This window comes from Natator depressus, chromosome 4, assembly GCF_965152275.1.
Source record: "Natator depressus isolate rNatDep1 chromosome 4, rNatDep2.hap1, whole genome shotgun sequence".
Taxonomy (NCBI): domain Eukaryota; kingdom Metazoa; phylum Chordata; order Testudines; family Cheloniidae; genus Natator; species Natator depressus.
In genome coordinates, this window is record NC_134237.1 from 99,294,470 (window position 1) to 99,314,593 (window position 20,124).

Consider the following 20,124-nt stretch of genomic DNA (forward strand, 5'->3'; position numbering starts at 1 on the left):
AATGATGGATGATACACCTTTAAGACCTAACTTGTCTTCAGTGATCCCCATGATGAAATTAAAAATCAGATACTACAATATTAAGGATCAGACAAGTACCAGAGTGATGACTAGATTATAATTAGTCTGCCTTTCTCCTATTATGGAAGAAAAGATGACTCTTTCAGGGACTAGATCCTAGCTTTGAAAAACTACTAACTGTGGCCATGATCTGCTTGTTTATGATATCAAAACAGCAAGCAAAGACAATAACATTATCATAAGAAGTAATCCATTTGTTGGTTGCAAAAATGTGTAATAACTTGTCAGAGTACCTTTCCAGGTACTGAAGATAGGCTCACTGATCTCTAATTCCCTGGGTCCTCCTAGACTGTAAAAACCTTTTCAGGATGACTGAACATACAGTACTTTTTGATTGAGGCTAAGTTATAAAAAGTTAAAAATATCATGAATCATTTGCTGTACCTATGACAAATGTAGTTATTGTCTGTCTAGAGACATTTTAAGTTAAATTCATTCCTAGCATTTCCGGCTTCAATGGGACTATTTGTGTTTAAAGTTAAGCATGTGTGTGTGAATCTTTTCAGGATTGGGGGTATTAATTTTTTTGTATGTTGCCCAGGATTATACTGTCTAAGCGTTGGTACCAAAGAGGTGAATGCCAATCGATCCACAGAACAGTTATGTTTTTTCTACCATGCATCTTTGCTAACATACTTCATCCTTGAACTCAAGGGTCATTCTCTGTGAAAATCTTGGCTAGATGCTAAAACTTTGTTGCTCCCAATCTGGGCTGGATTCAGATTGGCTGCCTAGAAATGAAAGACTGTATGGTCTATTACCAGTACCTTGAGTTATCCAGTCCCCATTGAATCAGGGTTATAATTACTACTGTTTCATTATAATTTTATGCTGAATATTCTATATTGCACTGTATACTAATACGCACCTAAACTATGTGTTTCTAATTCATAATTAGAGAAGGATGTGGACCACAGTAGAAGATTTAAATAAATTATTTGGAAAGATGGCATTGCAATGTCTGTGAAATCAGTTTTGAGCTCTTTGAATGCACCTCTTTTCTGAATTTCCATTTATATTTCATGCAAACCGTGATCATTTATCTACAAACTAATCCTAATGAGGAGCTTTCCAGGTTTTCTGATCTGCAAAATTATTTTTGCAGAAACTGAAGCCCCTAACACATAAATTTTTACTTATCTGATATCAGTGGTGGGTCCTATGATACTAAAAATGAATTTTTCACATCTGATTCTTCAAAGCACTTGCTAGCTTAGTAATAATGTTTCCAGCACCTGCAAATGGTTTAATAGAAACACTTTTATGAATTTTTTTTTTTTTTTTGCCCCAGAAGACTCACTTGCTGAAAAATCTTTCGGATTTTCTCTGCTGTCAATTTTACACTCAGTAACCCAATCTATCCATAATATTCCCATTTGTATAACACTGAAGGTCTAGACTTCCCTCAAGTATTAGAGAATCTATAGGTATGAAAATAAAATTATAACTATTGTTACAGTAGGAAATATTAATCCCTGATATGTCAGCCCATTGGCACATTTTCTTCCAGTAGAAATTAATGTATTTGTTTTGACTGGTATTGCATTTATAACCATTTTTGCATTTGTGAAAAGATTGCCCATGTTTTGTTTTAATAGTTCTTTGCCAATATAAAAACCATAAAGAATGGGTAGATTGACATGCCTGAAATTTGTAAGATTGTAATCAGCACTGTAAATTAAGTGTTTATTCTTCATGTTAAAACTTATTTCTAAATTTTATTGTCCAGACTGTTTGTATGTTCCTGGTTGTATTATTTCACATGCTCAGTGCCATCATGACAAATATTGTTTATGATTCTCGTTAATGCAAGAAAATCAAATTCCAATAATTTCCATCAAAAAAAAAGGAAATAAAATGAGCAAATGAAAGGAATACTCAGATTGCTAAATATCATGGCTGTCAACTGCAGAAACTTGCCATCTCTGTAAGTGGTTAAACACTGCAGTAGAAAGCCTGGTATAAACAGATAAAGTTGTTGGGGAAACTCATGCTTGGGTGAGTTTCACAAAATAAATCAAGTGCTTTCCTGGAAATAAATCTGCATGACCTGTAGACCACACTATTTTATCACCTGTTGACTAGTTTGAAAGGACATAACCACTTTTGAAACCTACACATCATGAATGTTTGATTTGTGTTTGGTGTGCCATTCGGGATGTTTAAGTAAGAAAGAAAAAATAGTTTTCTAATGTATGCAAAGGCAAGGAAGAATTTTATAAAAAGAATTAATTAACCTTTTGGATAGACTCCTGATTTTCACAAAGATAGAGAAACTTACCTTGCAAAGAATAAATAGTATGCATATTATATTGCTCCTTTAGAAATTTTTTTATTTAAACCTTGTATAATATGTATGCAGCAAAACAGAAAATCTATTGTCTTTTGACCTCTGTTAACAACTTCTGTTTTGTTATAATTCTTGTTTTTTTTCTACAAGTAAATACTTTTTGTACATTAATATCTTTGTATTGTAGGCTTTTTATCTCTATTTGAATTTATTTATTCATTATTGTTGTTGATTTATTATTATTACTTAATATTTGTAAGACCAGAGCCCATTGTGCTAGGCACTATATAAACACATAATAGGACACACTTCTTGACCCAAAGTAGTTACAAGTCAGAAAGTAAAGTATTATTATCCCCATTTTACAGGTGAGGAACTGATGCATGAAGAGATTAAGGGCTCAATACTGCATCACTGAAGTCCATGCGAGTTTTGCTATTGGATTGTATGGGAGCAGGATCAGAACCTAAGAGTATGTCTACCCTAGATTATAAACCCAGGTTTGTGGAACCTGGGCTAGTGCACTTGGTGTTTCCAAGCCCATGTTTGAGCATCCACTCTGCATTGTAAACCTGGGTCTCTCGGCCATGCTAATGCATCTGTAGTGGGATGATTTGGTCGGTCAGCATGCCTAGACACTTTCTAACACACTCAGTGTCTCAGTTTGGAGTGTAGCCACAACTGAATAACTCTCCTTGCCTCCAGCCCTCACAGTCTAGGGCCAATGCCTGAGACCTCTGAACCTTGACCTGGTTCTTCCTCTCCGTCTAGAGTCGTGTCACAAAAGGGGAATAGGGATAGAAGCAACAAATCCTGCATCTTGGCAGAGTGTTAGACTAGATGATCCTTGTGGTTCCTTCTAACTCTATGATTCTATGACCTACAGCCAGAACCCCTCAGCAGTGGTTTCTTCTGCTGCTGCAGAGTAGTCTTCCTCTAGGAAATCTCTTCTCTCTTTTCTTCCCCCTCCCTGGGGCTGCTGGAGCTTCCTTTTACTGGTCCTTTCCCCAGGAGTATGCTTGGCAGTGCCATAGAGACAGGGTCTTCTCGGCCCAGTAATGTTACAGACCTTTCCTTGCCTCAGCCTTATTGTGGGGTCTATAAAGTCCACAACAGCATCTGTACTGCACTTTGCAGACCTCCTGACTCTGTCCCGTGGCTTGACTTGCATCCACACTGAAAAATTACAGGGCTTGGACCCAAATCCCAGCAGGACTTGGACTCTGACCCACCCTTCTAGAACCCGAGTCCTGAGTGCTTACTGACCACAGTCAGACTGATTTGTGTGTGGATGGAAGGGGGGTTTGGGCTCAAACCTGAGTCAGGCACTATGCTTAGTGTGCAATGTAGACATACCATTCATGACTTGCCCAAGGTCATATCCAAGTCTGTGGCAGAGCCAGGATTTGAACCCAGATTTCCCAGTCTAATACCTTTATCACAAAATCATCCATCCTCTCTATGTATTTTGATACTTGTGGCTGGTTAGCATTTGTTGATTGCTTTTGCCTCCTTTTCCTCAAAAAACTGTTTTAGTAGTGAAGGATCTCTGAGCCTCTTGTTTTGCTAGGCTACTGCTGATTATTAATCCCTCTACTTGGGGAAGGGATGGAAGCAGAAATTCTCTTGACCACAAACACCTGCTTATTCAAAGAGTGTGATGAACGAGCGGTGCTGGAGGGGACAGCCAACATGGCACTACAATCTCATACCATGTCTGCTGAATCTTTGCAGGAAAAGTAGCGACATTTCAAGTTACTATTGAAATTGTCACTATTAAAAAAATGTTGTTTTGGTTTGTAGAAGGGAAAAATACATATCCAGTTAGGACAAAACACTAAGAATTGGTAACTTTACGTCCTGTAACAAAAGTAGTACAGGTGGTGAGGTAGTCAAATGATTTCCAAATTGATGAATCCTATCAATTTTAATGAAACTGAAATAATAAAGGACACAATCAACTGTGGGAAGTCATTTTAGCGCACAGATTCTACAGCTACCGTAGCACGTTTGTAATGTATTCATAGTTCTGATAGGATAGTTACTGAATATAATCAGCAGATTTAAATATTGTATCTGATCTGTCATGTGGCTGAGGAATGTATCGCACATTGAGCCAAAGCTGAACTTTCAGTCCTTTCCATGCAACTTCACATGACTTTTTTTCTGACTAGATAATGGGGGAAGAGGGAGGCAATTACCATGACAGAACGTTAGCATGTTCAATTCAGCAGCAGCTAAACTGCATACTTGGCAGTTACCTGTATTGTCTGGCCTCTTAAGCAATGGGGTCCTCTGTGCTCAGAATGTAGTCCCATGGCAGATTTTGTAAGAGCTGGTGTCAGCAAAGGAAAAGAGAAATCAAGCCAGCGTTGTAATTTTTACTTGTGGGAGCACTGGCTTTGTGTACTAGTATGATGCAGGAAATATCGGTTCCTGGACAGGTAGGGTTTTTGCTCTTATGTTCTTCATGGAATTAAAATGTTCTCTCCTGTCCTTCCAGGTCTAGGTGTTGCACGCTGATTATCTGACTAATTAAATGACGCCAGAAGTGGCTTCATTTCAGCAGTGCTGCATCTATATAGTTTGTGTTTTGGGCTCAAAGATGTTGTCTAAATATACTTTATTTTACAATACCACTTCAATGTAACTAATCTGGGTGCATTGCAAATAACAGAGGGGAAATGAGATTAGTGAAAGAACTCTGCAAGTTTTACATGTTATTAAACTCTTGCTCTTTTCCTCATTACCCTATGGGATATTTATTGTTTTATTTAATATTTATACTGGGGAAGCTGATGAACTGATCCAGTGTATCACAGCCTTAGCTCTGCTCCTCTTCCAGCCTTCTGCACACACACCTTTAATAGATTAGTTTCCCCCCAATATTGGTAACTGAAGAAATTTGGTGGAGTAGTTGTGCTTGAAACAGGTAGTTTGGTAAATGGACATGTGCAGAAGAGCAGAGATAAATTTGCAGTGTGTCATCTATATGTTAGCTGTTTGTAATGATACAGTATGTGGAGGAAGAGAGCATATATACTGATAGGTGGCTGTAGTTTTCATTTTCCTGCTTTTACTATTCTGTGTCAGGTGTGCTGTGGGTGTGACAATCCTAACTGCTTCAGAACAAAACATTTTGCATATTAATTTTCTGGGTTTTTTTAATGTTAAATTTGGGGGTGGATTTGTCAAGGCAGGTGGGTCAGACCTGTGGGACGTAGAAGGGCAGCAGCTGATAGTGTTTTATCCATCAACAGTTGTGAATGAACTTTCTCTGTTGTGAATAACATCTGATAGAAAAGTGTAGGTCCTGACATGGACAGTTTTATGAGTCTGAACCAGGAGTACTTTCAGCTTTGCATGCAATTGTCCCCCATCAATCAGGCTGGGGTGCACAGCCCATACACCTTCAGTGAAAACTTGAATAAAGGCTTAAAATTACTCTAAATCCATTACCAAAAAAAAAAATCCACCCTACCTGTTGCACTAGGATCTACTCAGGATCCTCCTCCCTACCAGATGCTATGTAGATAGATAGTGATTTTTAAATGCAATTAGTGAACAATGACAAGAGAGACTGCGAAGGAAAACTTTCAGCCACAGATCAATTTTAAAGTCTTCTGGTTTAAATTTTATGAAAAGAAACCAAACAACAACTACATAGACAATTCAAAGGGCATAAAAAGTAACTCTGTGAAATTCTACACCAATAGGCCACTTACTTTTTAGAGAAAGATGGGACTGCAGGCATGTGCCATTAGAGTCTTTAACCATGAGTAAAGCAAATAGCATCTGGCTGGTGATAAAGGGAACCAGAAGATAACATAACAGTTGTTAACAAATTCAACCCTAGTTTTATTTTGTTCCTTCAAGTGTCATTTTATCCCCCACTTTTTTGTATGTGTTGAGGGCTAGGGGAATACAAATTAGCAAGAATATAATAATCATTTTTTTATGTTTTCAGTAATAGGCGATACTAGCAATTTCAAAATTTGCTGCAGTGTGTCTGTGTGTGAATGCGCGCACACATCAGAAAGTTCATTTCCCAATACCAACTTGACTTTGAAATAACAAATAAATACAAATAATAACACAATCGTGTTTTTATCTTGTAGAAAACTATTCATAACTGATAAATAATGTATTATTCTTAATTATTCAATATTATTTAGTGAAATTTTTATGCCTACTGGAATATGAATGTGATATAAAGAAGTGTAAACACTCCCATTTTAATTAAAATAATTTAGCAAAAGTTGAAAGAGAAAGTTTTGATACATACACAATATTGACAAGGAAAAACAATCAGTTAAATTGCAAAATAAAGAGAAGGAAATGTCAGACTGATATGAAATTACAGGATAATTATCCACATAAATCACATAGTATTCTCTGCTTTCTAATATCATTATAAATAGAAATCATACAACAAAAGCAATTCTGAAAATACATCTCTTTTCTATTTATTTTTCATGTGCTATTTACATATTTTTTTTATTTGGGGGACACTAGGCTATTAAAAATAGAACAGACTCCTAGTCAGTGCTATAGAATGCTGATCAAGTCACTAGGGAAATTAGATTTCATTTTAAATTGAAAATGTATACTCCAAAGTAAACTTTTCAAATTAAGTGTTCCCATCAGAATCCATGAAAATATTTACTGTTTTCAATAAATATTTTACAAAAGTATTACCATCTAATGAGTGGATAGTTCATGACATCATGGAGAAAAATAGCTAATTTTCCATGGAATTATCATGAGTCACATATTAGTAAAACTGAAGGTCACTAATCAAAGAGCAAGTTTCGTGATTGTTTTTCTTACGTCTTTGTATTTGTTTTGTAACAGTATATGATGAATTTACTGTTCGCCTTCCTTCACTCTGAATACAAATGGATCATTTCTATTTCTTCCTGTTTGTTTAGTTTATCTGGGATTCCAAAAACACCTTATCAGTGGTCACAGAATCATAGAAGATTAGGGTTGGAAGAGACCTCAGGAAGTCATCTAGTGCAACGTCCTACTCAAAGCCCAACTAAATCATTCCAGCCAGGGCTTTGTCAAGCCTGACCTTAAAAACTTCTAAGGAAGGAGATTCCATCACCTCCCTAGGTAACCCATTCCAGTGCTTTACCACCCTTCTAGTGAAATAGTATTTCCTAATATCCAACCTAAACCTCCCCCACTGCAACTTGAGACCATTGCTCTTTGTTTTGTTATCTGCCACCACTGAGAACAACCTAGCTCCATCCTTTTTGGAACCCCCCTTCAGGTAGTTGAAGGCTGCTACCAAATCCCCCCTCACTCTTCTCTTCTGCAGACTAAATAAGCTCAGTTCCCTCAGCCTCTCCTCATAAGTCATGTGCCCCAGTCCCCTAATCATTTTCATTGCCCTCCACTGGACTCTCTCCAATTTGTCCACATCCTTTCTGTAGTGCGGAGCCCAAAACTGGATGCAATGCTCTAGATGTGGCCTCACCAGTGCCGAATAGAGGGGAGTAATCACTTCCCTTGATCTACTGGCAATGCTCCTACTAACACAGCCCAATATGCCGATAGCCTTCTTGGCAACAAGGGCACACTGTTGACTCTTACCCAGCTTCTCGTCCACTGTAATCCCCAGGTCCTTTTCTACAGAACTGCTGCTTAGCTAGCTAGTCCAGCTATTTCTCTGAACCCTGAAAAGCTAAATAGCTAGGTAGGATGTCAGAGTTGCTTAGGGGGAAAATGCTTTCTTGGGGCAGAATAGAAAATGAAGGGAGGTCTCATGCTATCTTTTAAGGTTCTTCTTCTTCATGTTCTGGAGGTTCTCTTGAAAATCACTGGTGGCATGGTTCTATGGGTGAAATCCTGGTCCCACAGAAGTCAATGGCAAAACTCCCATTAATGTCAACAGGGCCAGGATTTCACTCTATGGCTGAATTCTGCCTCTTAGCAGATGAGAATTGCACTAAATTCCTTTCTAGGGCTGACCACATCTGGGATATCTGGACACACATATGTGAAAAAGGGAAAAGGATGTATGATAACCATGAAGTAGCCAGGAAGGTATCTACAGAACTTTTTCTTTCACATCATGGTAATACTGCTATGTACTGGCATGGCAAAAATATACGAAAAACGCAGCATGCAAAGTAAGGCAAGGCTGTGAAGTGAAGAAATCAACGATATTTTAGAAATACCTTTCAATATATATACTAGTACAGGCATCACACAATTTGGAAATTGGTCTTTGTATAAATTCATAATTTGTCTTGTCAGGTGATGTTAACAAAAATATATGGGGCTAGTGGAAAATGGTAAATATATTTTTGTGAAAAAAATTGTTTTTTGATGCTTCAATTTATCACTTTCCCCTATTTTCTCTTTTCTTTCTTCTTTTTTTTCTAAGTGGAAACCAGTGGAAAAAGGAAACAAAGTGCGAGATGGGGAGTGGGGAGAGGGAGGGAATAGAAAGAGAAAGAAAGAAAGAAAGGATGAGAAAACCAAAACCTGGTTTTGAAAAAAAAAATCCAGTTTCTCAGTTTGGGGGAGGGGGTTAATCAAGAAATAGAGAGAGAAAGAAAACTGCTATTTTCAGAAATTTCCACTAAAAAAATTATTGACCAGTTCTAATAAGTCTGGAATTATTGACAGGGTGAAGGGAAAATAGGAGAAAAACCATTTATCCTTTTGGTTGCAATATTTTTGTGGGATTTTGTAGCTTATGGACGTCTTCATTGTATGTGGCTGGGTTTCTTTTCATACTATGCCTATAACTAGTGCTTGTTATGGAGTATACTAACCCATAAAAAGGGGGCAGTTAGCCAATATGGTGGCAGCTATTGGAGAGTAGTGTAGCTGAGGAGAAAGACTGCTTGCATAACCATGGTCAGCGTGAGCATCCTGAGTAGAAGGTGGGCCTGAATATTTGTATTAGAAATGTTGTGGGTGACTTGCCTGAACTGTATTACTTCTTGCAAGGGGCCCCTTGCCAGATGGAAAGCTAATTCCTAGCTTCCATTAATTAATTTGTTTTGTTTTCTTTGCATTTTGGGGGAACTATGACAGCCCTGAAAGGGGTAGACTTCTGTGAAATCTCCCATGCCTAGGCCTGTGCTAATGACTGCCTGGACCCAGATAACAAGGACTGAGTGAGTACAGGACCCTGTCAGACCCCCAAGGGAGGGCAGTGGAGGGACTAAGTCCCAAACAGTGGTTTTACCATATTTATGTATAATTTTAAATCAGTGACATATTTAAGCTTAATGAGGTTCAGTTATTTTTAACAATGTGTGTTCTACTAGACCAATGGTGGGTGCTGGTTGTACCACTTCCCACAGGTTCCATTGGTTGGGAACGGCGAACCGTGGCCACTGGGAGCTGCAGGTGGCCATGCCTGTGGATAGTGAATGTAAACAAACTGTCTCGCAGCCTGCCTGCGGATTACCCTGACAGGCTGTGTCCGCAGTCCGCAGGTTGCCCTCCACTGTACTAGACCAACAAAATTCTTCAGCATTACAATGGAAGGAGAAGGAAGATAAGCATTCATAAGACAGTGACTGGCATAATGTTTAAGATTTAAATTTTCTTTTGGTCTGGACTTCTCTTGCTGCCCCTAAGGCTGCCCCTTGCTGGTCCAGTTCAGCAAGGCTCTTAGGCCAGATGCAAGTTCAGTGCTGCAATGCCTGAAGTTCAGGTACCTGCTGTCTTGTGGCTCCCGACTTAGATATGCAGGTTCCTTATACGGTGTTTGGGAACAGTTAGGCACCCAAGAATGGGATCCACAGAGGCCACCATGCTGATCAGGGAGCTGCCTAAACTAGCCAACTGGAACTGCCAAGGAAAGGGGTGTGGCCTAATCCCAACCTCTTAAAGGGATTTAGGTGCCTACCTCTGGGCTAGAGGAAGGTGTCTCCCTCTTTTTGGGATTCACATCCATGAACTCTTGCACAAAATGCTGCTTAGTCTCCCAAGTCCCAGGTGAGTGCCCTAACCACTGGGCTATAGAGTCATTCTCACTCTTTTCCTGGTCCAGTGTCTCTTAAGTATGGCATATGACGTAGAACAGCTTCAACAGGAGAACTTGAGAGAGACCCACTCCAGAATATCCCCTAGCCCATTGGTGAGGGCATACATCTGAGAGGTGGGAGACCTGGATTCAAATCCCTGCTCCACAGCAGCAGAGGGGAGCTCTAATCTGCACCCCACATCCTGGGTGAGTGCTGTAACTACTGGGCCAAAGGTTATAAAGGTTATTCTTTTGCATTGTCTTGTTCGAGACTTGATCTGGTTGGGCCCCACAGGTGAAACAGGCAAGGGAATGCCTAGCTTGAGGATCCTGCTGGGGTTTAGGTGAGAGCTATGTCTGGGTATCAGGAATTAGATACCTGTGTACATTCCATCCAACAGAAATGTAGGGGCTCAGGGAACTTTATCAGCAGAAAAGCAGGTGCCTAGGAAATTTAGATGCCTACAGGATTAGGCAGCAGCTGGGCAGGGTTCTGAGTATCTAAAGCTTGGATTTAGGCACTAAAGTGGCAATTAGGCAACTAAATCTCTTTGTGGATCTAGTTGCTAGACACCAGTCCAACTTTAAGCACATGAGCAGTCCTATTGACTTCAATGGGACTACTCATGGGCTTAAACATAAACATCTGCATAATGCTTGCTGAAAGGTGCCTAAATGCAGGTTAATGACAGAAGAGGGAGAGAAAACAAAACCACTTGGAGTGAAAGGGTGTGACAAAGGTGGAGAGTAACCCAAGTGAAAACAAATGGTATCTGGCATTCCTTTCTATTCTGCCCTGAGAAAACAGTGCTGCTCAAATATGTCATTGTTTTATTGCTGAGTGAGAGATCCCTTTTCTTCACACAGTAGCTTAGGCTATGTCTACATTTACGGCAGCATGTAGAGTACAGTGTGTAGCTACATGCCACAGTGAAAAGCTCCAGCAGCAGGGAGTTGCATTATATTGGTTTCCTCATTGTCAGTGGTTGGGATTTCAACCTGTCAAAACCGATTAGGCTTTGCCTATACTAAGCAGTTGCCATTGGGTGGCCTGGAATTAGAGAGAGACATTAAGATGGCTCAAGAGAACTGCCATTTGGAGAAAAAAAGCCAGCAGGTTGAAACAACAGATGTTATGTACAATGTTGGAAGAATGATCAATCCTTCCCTATTAATATTGGCTGCGCTATCCAGAATATAGCGTACACTGCACCTGATCAACTATTGTCACAGTATGCATGCGACACAGTTAGGCAGGAGTTGCTTTAGTGACCCATGTGTATTTTGTATTTGTTACACGATCTCTTGCAATTTTTTTAATTTCTTTTTTTGAAAACATTTTATTATGCTTTGAGCCAAATCTTATCACAGATGGTTCAAGGTACCAAGAAAAACAGATGAGAAAAGAACTAGTCGTGTGGGTCACCAGCTGCACAAAATTTACAGAAGCAGTGAACAACAACTGATAAATATAATAGTTTAAAAACAAAATGCTTTTAAAAGTCAGTCAGTCAAGCAAACCAGATGAGAATTGATAATGTGTCTCCTGCAATTTCCATCCAGATTTTGTGATGGGATTTGTTACCACAGGCTACTTCGTGATCCTCCAGCAAAGTTGAAGGATTTCTGGGCTTTGCAGTAATGCCTTGAAGTCTGGCTGAGAATGACTCTCCAGTCTGTGACCGCACACAAATCTGAATCCTGCCCCCTCACCCTCACTTCCCCCATTCTGTTCTAATGGTCATCTATTTTTGAATAAGATATTTATAGAAAAATGAAAGTGACATTGTTGCACAATGCAGCAGAGCTGCTGTGTTTCCTGTCATTAAGGTTTAAATTCATAAATACTGTAATTATAGCTAGCAGTAAGCAACACGATCAGGAAGCAGATCTCCTCATTCAAATCCTGCAGTTTGCCTATGTGGAATATGCTGAGAATTTTAATTTAAGGCTTTGAGTCACCTCTAAGATAGGGAAGCAGACTAGTTTGTTATTAAAGGAGGCACAACACTGTAATTGCATTTTTATGCCAATGTCAGCATTTTTAATAAGTATCTATATTGTGCTCAGCATGGGTATTAAGCTTGATGCAATTCAGACAGCGTGAAGTAAAATGACACTTCTATTTGTCCAGCTCTGGCCTTCGGTTAAAACTCAACAGCTAAACATTTTATCTTCTAAGGGTGGAGGAGAAAATATACACCTGCCACTTATTTGTATCATTATTACTTCCAAGATACGAGAGCCAGGCAAGCATGTCTCTATAATTCCTAACATTCTCTTTTTTCCTCAGTCACTTATATGTGGAGTCATGCATAGTGAGTGAAATTCTCACTTGGGAGGGGAGATGACATAAGGTCTGTGCACCAATGAAGACTTCAAAATAAGACTTAGGTGGTTCTTCAGTGGTGCACAGGAGTGCATGACATCTGTTGTGCAAAGTAAAATTCACATAAAAGATGTGGAAGGAAAATTTTGCTAAGGCAACTGGAAATAATTATTATTATGATTAAACAATATGGGGGTGGGGTTGGTTCTGGTCTTTCTTAGTAATCCAAATAACCTAGGGTCTAACTGTGCCCTGGAGATTTGTGGTGTGGAGGGTACCCATCCTGGACCTTTGTGTGGACGGGGCCAGTCACCTTTGTGGCACTGTCACTCATTCTCTGTTGTGGCAGAGATCCATGAATACAGAGGGAGTAGGCAAAGGATGGAAGTGAGTCCTGCTTGTGAGGATGACACTCAATGGCCTTCCCAAGCCCGGCTGCAGATCCAGGAAAATGTTGCTGCAGCCTTGTGGCCCTTCTTTGCACTGTAGAACCTCCCTTTGTGGGGAGTCCTGGGACAGCCACTAGCAGGGGAAATCCTGGCAGTGGAGTTCCAAGGGATTGGGTAAAGGTGCAGGGACTTTCAGTAAAGGCAGTTAAAACAGAACAATACTTCTTCACGTAACGCACACCTGTGGAACTTGTTGCCAGAGGATGTTGTGAAGGGTTCAAAATGATAACAGGGTTCAAAAAAGAATGAGATAAGTTCATGGAGGATAGGTTCATTAATGGCTTTTAGCCAAGATGGTCAGGGATGCAACCCCATGTTCTGGGTATCCCTAGCCTCTGACTGTTAGAACCTGAGATTGGATGACAGGGAATGGATCATTTGATGATTATCTGTTCTGTTCATTCCCTCTGAAGCACTGGCACCGGCCACAGTCGGAAGACAGGATACTAGGCTACATGGACCATTGGTCTGAGCCTGATGACCGTTCTTATATTCTTAATTAATGCACCAGAAAAATTAGATCTGTTGAAATGTTCCCCAAAACAGGGATCAGAGACAGATGTGGCCGTACCCTTCACACTCCACAATTAGGGTGTGTTAATTACTGTAATGCATTATGATGGATTATCAAAAACACCAGCAGTAAATTACTTAATTTAACTGGTTCTTGTTCTTCAGCATAAGTTCCATTCACCTTAAATAGCATAGGTAAACAGCTGGGAGTGGGGGTGGAGGGTTGGAGCCTGGTTCTGCTTTTCTCCTATTGTAGTCATTTACACTGGTATAAAGTCTGAGTGTACAACATTACAACGAATGTGTGTGGTGGAGAATTCTGATCTGGTAGCAATTTACTCCTTCTTTGTGCTCACTTTGAAAAAGTGTACATGACTGCATAAGGTCCAAAAGCAGTGGAGAATCAGGCTCATGAAAGTTATTAGTTCAGATGCTGGGAAACATTCATTCAAATTCTGAACAGATGTTCACTTTGACTATATTCCTGCCTCCTTTTTACTTGCTATTTACAAATATTCATGTGAATGTATTGTTCCTATTGACAATAAGTGTTCTTCAGATGGAGACCTGTATGTGCATGCAAATAAGTGCATTTCTATCCCCAGATGATTATTCATTATTTGTTGTTTTCAGATTTTAAAAGCTTGAATCATCCAATCAGGAAACAGAAACTATCCTTTGCTACTTAGGTGACCAATGACACTATGAATAATAAGTAGCATATGACTGAAATAAATAGTTAATGAACCCATGGAATGACTTTTATTTACATAAGCTGTTTGTCAAACAAGTCCAAATAATCAATACATTGATACAAATCAAACTCTATCGACAGGGGCAAAACTTATCACAGAAATTGTTTGCTCTGAATGATTTATCCAGCTCTTAGAGACTCTGTCTCCTTCTGTAGAGTTTGTTAATATCTTTGGCTTTTGATGCACAATGAATACTATTAACAATCAGAGATTAGTCTTTACTAGATATAACTAGAATTATATCTTTCACATTTTGGTTCTTGTGCTCTGTGTTCCTGCAGTATGTAATCTCACCTCTTCAAATCATCACACTCATTCACTGAAGTGCTGGAAGTAGTTCAGATAATAGTGTCTGGATAGATAAAAAGGTTCTCAATGGCGCCATTAAAATATTAGTGACACTGCTGGACAAGAACGTTCAGATTTGTTCGGTAGTTCTCAGATCACAGATGAAAGCACAAACTATCTGATCCTATACACATGGTGAGATCTTTGATGAGTACAATAAAGTCTTTCTGCTCTGCTTGTGAGTGTATGCAGGAGTACAACTCTAGGCCAATGACTGATTTTGCCAATGTTTGTATTTCCCTTTGCAGCATGAAAAGTAGCATTATGTTTGTTGTAGTTGTAAGTCAGAAAAGTAGGTAAACATTTATTTTTCCTTTTGAGTGGCACCAAAGACATTAGAATATGTTACTTTTACTTGAATTGGAGAGAGATCAAGACCGCACTTAATTAGTCTTTCATTAAATTAACATGATCTCATGTTCATGATCTTGTGAAGTGGATTCCTTTTATGGCTGTAAAAAGCTGGAATTAAAAAACTCTCTATTTTGCCTTCTAGCACTTCATTTGTTTTTGGGAATCTATTTTTCATGGCCTGGAAGTTTTATACATTTCTCAGATCTTTGACAGATTTGAAAGTCCCCCTTGTCTTTACCTTGGAGCATTTGGATTTTATACTCTAGAAACAGATCTGGTAATGAGAAAATGTGCTTTGTACACTCCTGGTGCTGCCAGTAACAGCTTTAAACTATAAATTCATTTTTAAGCACCAGGCTTCTGTGACCAGAGCACTGTTATTAAACTCTTTCTGGCACAATCTCTGGCTTTCTTCAGTCACTGTGCTGCTTTCTTTTTTTTTTTTAAAAAAAGCTGTATTTATGGTACATGTTATCTTTTCTCCACAAATTAATATTTAACACAAATTATATTAGAAAATAAAGAAGGAGCATATTCAAACTAAATAATCTTGGACAAGTTAGTGTTTGTGTTTTCCTTGCAAAGGGCAGTAAACCTATAACCGGAACATAGAAGTTTAGCTTGGCTCAGCCCATTTACACCCCTGAGGGCTAACACAGGGCTCCCAATTCTCAGGTCCCTTACAATTCTGTTCTGTTGCTCTGCTGCTGAAAAAGGTCATAAAGTTACCCTGAAACTGTGATAGCTAGATCTGCTAACTGCACCTGTATTTCCCCTCCATAGTCTACTCCAAGAGTGCAGAGAAAGGTCTCGGGTTTCCACCCATCACCTGTCTCTGGGTAGGGACCCTTCTCCCACTCCCTTCTGTTTGAAGGCTGCCTTTCCTCTTGCCATTGTGATATCCCCAGCAAGCCAGTCTGCCTAAAGGCCAGCACCTAAGGTGCTCAGGGAACCCGCCCAGTCGACTTGCCACTGCTGGGGGAGGGGCGCACCACAGATGCCGACTTCCCCTCTAGCTGGGGGATGCTCGAGCCCGTGCACCTCCACCCCAGGCCTCGCCCCCACTCCACCCCTTCCCCCAAGTCCTCATCCCCACCCCGCCTCTTCCTGCTCCTGCTCTGCCACTGTCCCGCCTCTTCCCTGCCTCCTCCCCCTAGCGTGCCCCATCCCCTCCCTCCCGGAGCTTCCTACACGCTGTGAAGCAGCGGTTCGTGGCAGGTTGGAGGCGCTGGGAGGGAAAGGGAGGAGTTGGTCAGCAGGGCCGCTGGCAGACAGGAGGCACTGGGAGGGAGGGGGAGGAGTTGGTCTGCAGATGAGAGGTGCTGGGAGGGTGGGGAGAGCTTGGCTGCTGGTGGGTGCTGCTGAGCACCATCCACTAATTTTTCTCTGTGGGTGCTCCACCCCTGGAGCACCCATGGAGTCGGCACCTATGGGGGTGCCCCTCTTCCAACCCCAACTCAGTCCCAGACCTGCCACGGCCAGGGGAGGAGCAGCCCAAACCAGCCAAGGCCCGGACAGGCTGTGTCCAGGGGATGGGCACCTACCTTGCGGCCCCAGCCCCGGAGCTGTCGCGATGGGGAGAGGCACCTCTCCCCTCCAGCCCAGGTGTTCCTATAGGGGGAGAGAGCTGGGAGGAGTCCTCTCTCCCTGCCATAACCCCGGAGCACCCTCCTTCACCCCAAACCCCTCATCCCCAGCCCCACCCCAGAGCTCTCACCCACCCACATCCCAACCCTCTGCTCCAGCCCTGAGCCCTTCATCCTTGGCCCTACCTCAGAGCCCACACCCCCAGCTGAAGCCCTCCCCCCCATCCCCTGCACCGAAACCCTCTGCCCCAGGGCTGAGCCCCTCATCACCACCCCACCCCAGATCCCACACCCCCATCCAGAGCCCTCATACCCCAAACCTCTGCCCCAGGTCTGAGCCCACCCCCCCACACTCCGAACCCCTCAGCCTGTCCCCCACCACATGAATTTTGTTATGTGCACCAATATGAAAGTGATGTGTATCACACTACCTACATGCTTACTAGCAGCTTACCAGAGGTCATCCACCATCTCCAATATAGGGCTCTGGTAGGTATCACTCTTAACAACCCTTCAGCCAGGGTTGTGGGTCCCCCTGGGACCAAAGGCCATCTCAGGGTTTTTTTTTATCAAAAGGAAGACCACCTGTCTGTTTAAACTCCTTCTTTTATAGCAAAACCCTTTCTTTGTCTGTTCTCTGAATAAATTTATGCAAACCACTCCAGGATGTGCTACCTCTCTGGAGTTGTTATTTACACTCTGGGCAATTCATTTTAATCACCCTCTGCTGTTTTCAGTTCCTAGAGGAGCTGTGGTAACCCTCCACCAGAGAGCAATACACAATTGTACATAAACCATCCATAAATATAATATAATGTTCCCCAAAAGATAACTACAGAGGGTTGCAATATCTGTCACAATGGCTACCTTACAGCAGAGCATGAATTATACTCCAGTAGGCCCTGGAACTTGGAAGCCATGAAGGTGTCCTAAAATTCACCCTATCTCTCTCTCCAAGTCCAGTGCTGAGCAAAGCTCAGCCATGCTTAGAAATCAAGAAAGACCCAGCATTTTAAATTGGATGAGCTTTAAAGGAAAAGCCTTCCTGACTTCTCCATCATTCGTTCTTAACCCCAAGGACAGTAACCAAAACTAAAAGTTTATACCAAGAAAAGTAATCATGCAAAGGATTTCATCATCGTTTTTTAAATGTGATATTACTTCTGGTGCTGCAAATTACAACACTAGATTTAGCAAATGTGATATAAGCACATAAGATATTAAAATTCTACCCAGGCTGATTAAACTGCATGTTTGTATGGACAGCATGGCCATTATCTGTTACCCAATCAATGTCATTGTGATAAGTGCATAGACAAAGCACAACTTTAATATATACTCTACACATACATGCACGCAAGATACAACTGGGAATATTAAGAACTTGAGGTGAAATCCTGGCTCCACACAAGTCAATGGGAGTTTTGTCATCGACTTGAATTGAGCCAGGATTTCACTCCTGATCCAGAAGTTGATGAAATCAATGGGAGTCTTTCTTTTGACTTCACTAGACTTTGAATCAGGCCCTAAGCAAGCTGTTACAGTGACAACCCTTTGTGCTAGGATATTGGAAGACTGTGTGTGTATTTTATCTTTATCTTGGATTTTTTGGCTTTTTAGAAATCAGACAGAAAAACAAGGAACGTGGGAGTGAAAATACAGAGCAACCATATAGGAAGTTTTCGAGATTTTTGTTGTTGTTGTTTTAGGAAATGAAACATTCTTTTGATATTTTCCTTCCCTACACTGGACTTCTCATGCAATGGATACTTTGAAACCACTGCTACCAAGGAAGTAGGGTAGTTCCCATTTGTGACTTTAATTTTTATTTTGAAAGCAGATGATTGATAGATAATAGAAATATGCGACAAACCCATTAAAGGTTTATAGTATGAGCTGAGACTCACTTCAATCATATGAAATTCTATGGAAAACAGTGATATGTTATAGATATTCCATTTTTATCCAAACAATACCAGAAGCAAATGTGCTTATATTGGGAAATTGTGTCATTCCTAATCCAATATAATATGTAGGAAAAAAAAGTTTGAGCATGTTAAATATCAATTTCCGTCCTTTCAAATGTGCCCATGCCTTATAAGTAACTCTCTTTAACTCTGCGTATGCAGTGTTCTATGTTGGTTTCAGGATATTAGAGAGACAAGGGGGGGAGAGACAAGCTTTCGAGCTACATTGAGCTCTTCTTCAGGTCTGGGAAAGGTACTCGGAGTATCCAGAGTACACAGAGTACCTTTGCCAGACCTGAGGAAGAGCGTCGTGCAGTTCGAAAACTTGTCTCTCTTACCAATGGAAGTTTGTCCAATAAAAGATATTACCTCACCCACCTTGACTCTCTTTAATGCTTTTCAAATTTCCCCCACTGCTAATTGCAACATTCTAGTGAGGATTTTTACATTTCAGTTAATGATATACACTCTTAACCCTAACTCCAGGATAATTACACTTTTTTGTTTGGGATTGTGAAGGTATGAGGGATAGCATTCTTCTGGGGTCAGAGCCTGCAGCTGGCTGGCTGGCTAATTAGCCCCACCTGCTGCACCTGGGAAAAGACCCAAAAATTTAATTGGATGATCCCCATAAAAGGAAGAGCAGGAAATGGACGACTGGAGCAACTGCCGGGAAGAATGGCTTTAAGAAACAGATGGACAGAAGGGAAACTGGGGACAGTCCTGTTATCCCAAAAGCTCTGAGGTAAGAGCCAGGAACTTTTGGGTTGATGAACTTGTGGGGTGAGGGGCAAACTTGGTGAAAGGGACTTAACCTGTTCAGACTTTCAGGGAAGATGCTGTGAAGTTTGATACTATTTTCATTCAGAAGGCTTGAAATAAAACACACAGCAATTTACCTGGCTGGAAACTACCTTCCCTGGATTCTGAGGGGGCTCCAGGCTGACCTTCCCTAGGGAGGGAGTGGGTTCAGCAGGCACAAGCCTGGGTCCATTCAGAAGGGGTTGCTATAAGGTAGGCCCCCAATTCTATACAGGAATGTATGCATATAGTACACAATATTAAGAATAACATTAAAAAAATAACATTGTCTGTAGAGAATATTATTATTGTGTTTTTTTAAAAATATAATTAACAAGATCAGGTTCCAGAATTTTTCAGTGTCTACTCTCAGGATCTTAAATATTTTGTGCCAACATTAAAAGAGAAGGAAGAAGAGTTTAACTCACAATATGACAACAATTTTAATGCAGCAACCTTTTCAACTGAAGCTAAGACATAAAAAATATTTAAGCTTGCCTGGAAGGCTTATTCAGCATTGTGAGCCTGAGCTCTGCTGGATCACAATGTGATGATGAAAAGCAGCCTACAGAAAATTAAATTAAAAATAAATAAGATTGAGAGCTCACAGTATCATGAAAAGTTTGTAGTATTTAGAGACAAAAGAAATGTTAGA

General features: G+C 40.7%; 1 long non-coding RNA gene across 1 annotated transcript in view; it reads left to right on the forward strand.

The window, feature by feature from the left end:
• The first annotated feature begins 19,327 nt into the window (after positions 1–19,327).
• The window catches only part of LOC141985945 (uncharacterized), an 82,478-nt gene continuing 81,681 nt past the window's right edge, over positions 19,328–20,124 (forward strand). The window contains exon 1 of the long non-coding RNA XR_012639071.1: positions 19,328–19,413. This is a non-coding gene — a long non-coding RNA (uncharacterized LOC141985945). The remainder of the gene's footprint in view (positions 19,414–20,124) is intronic.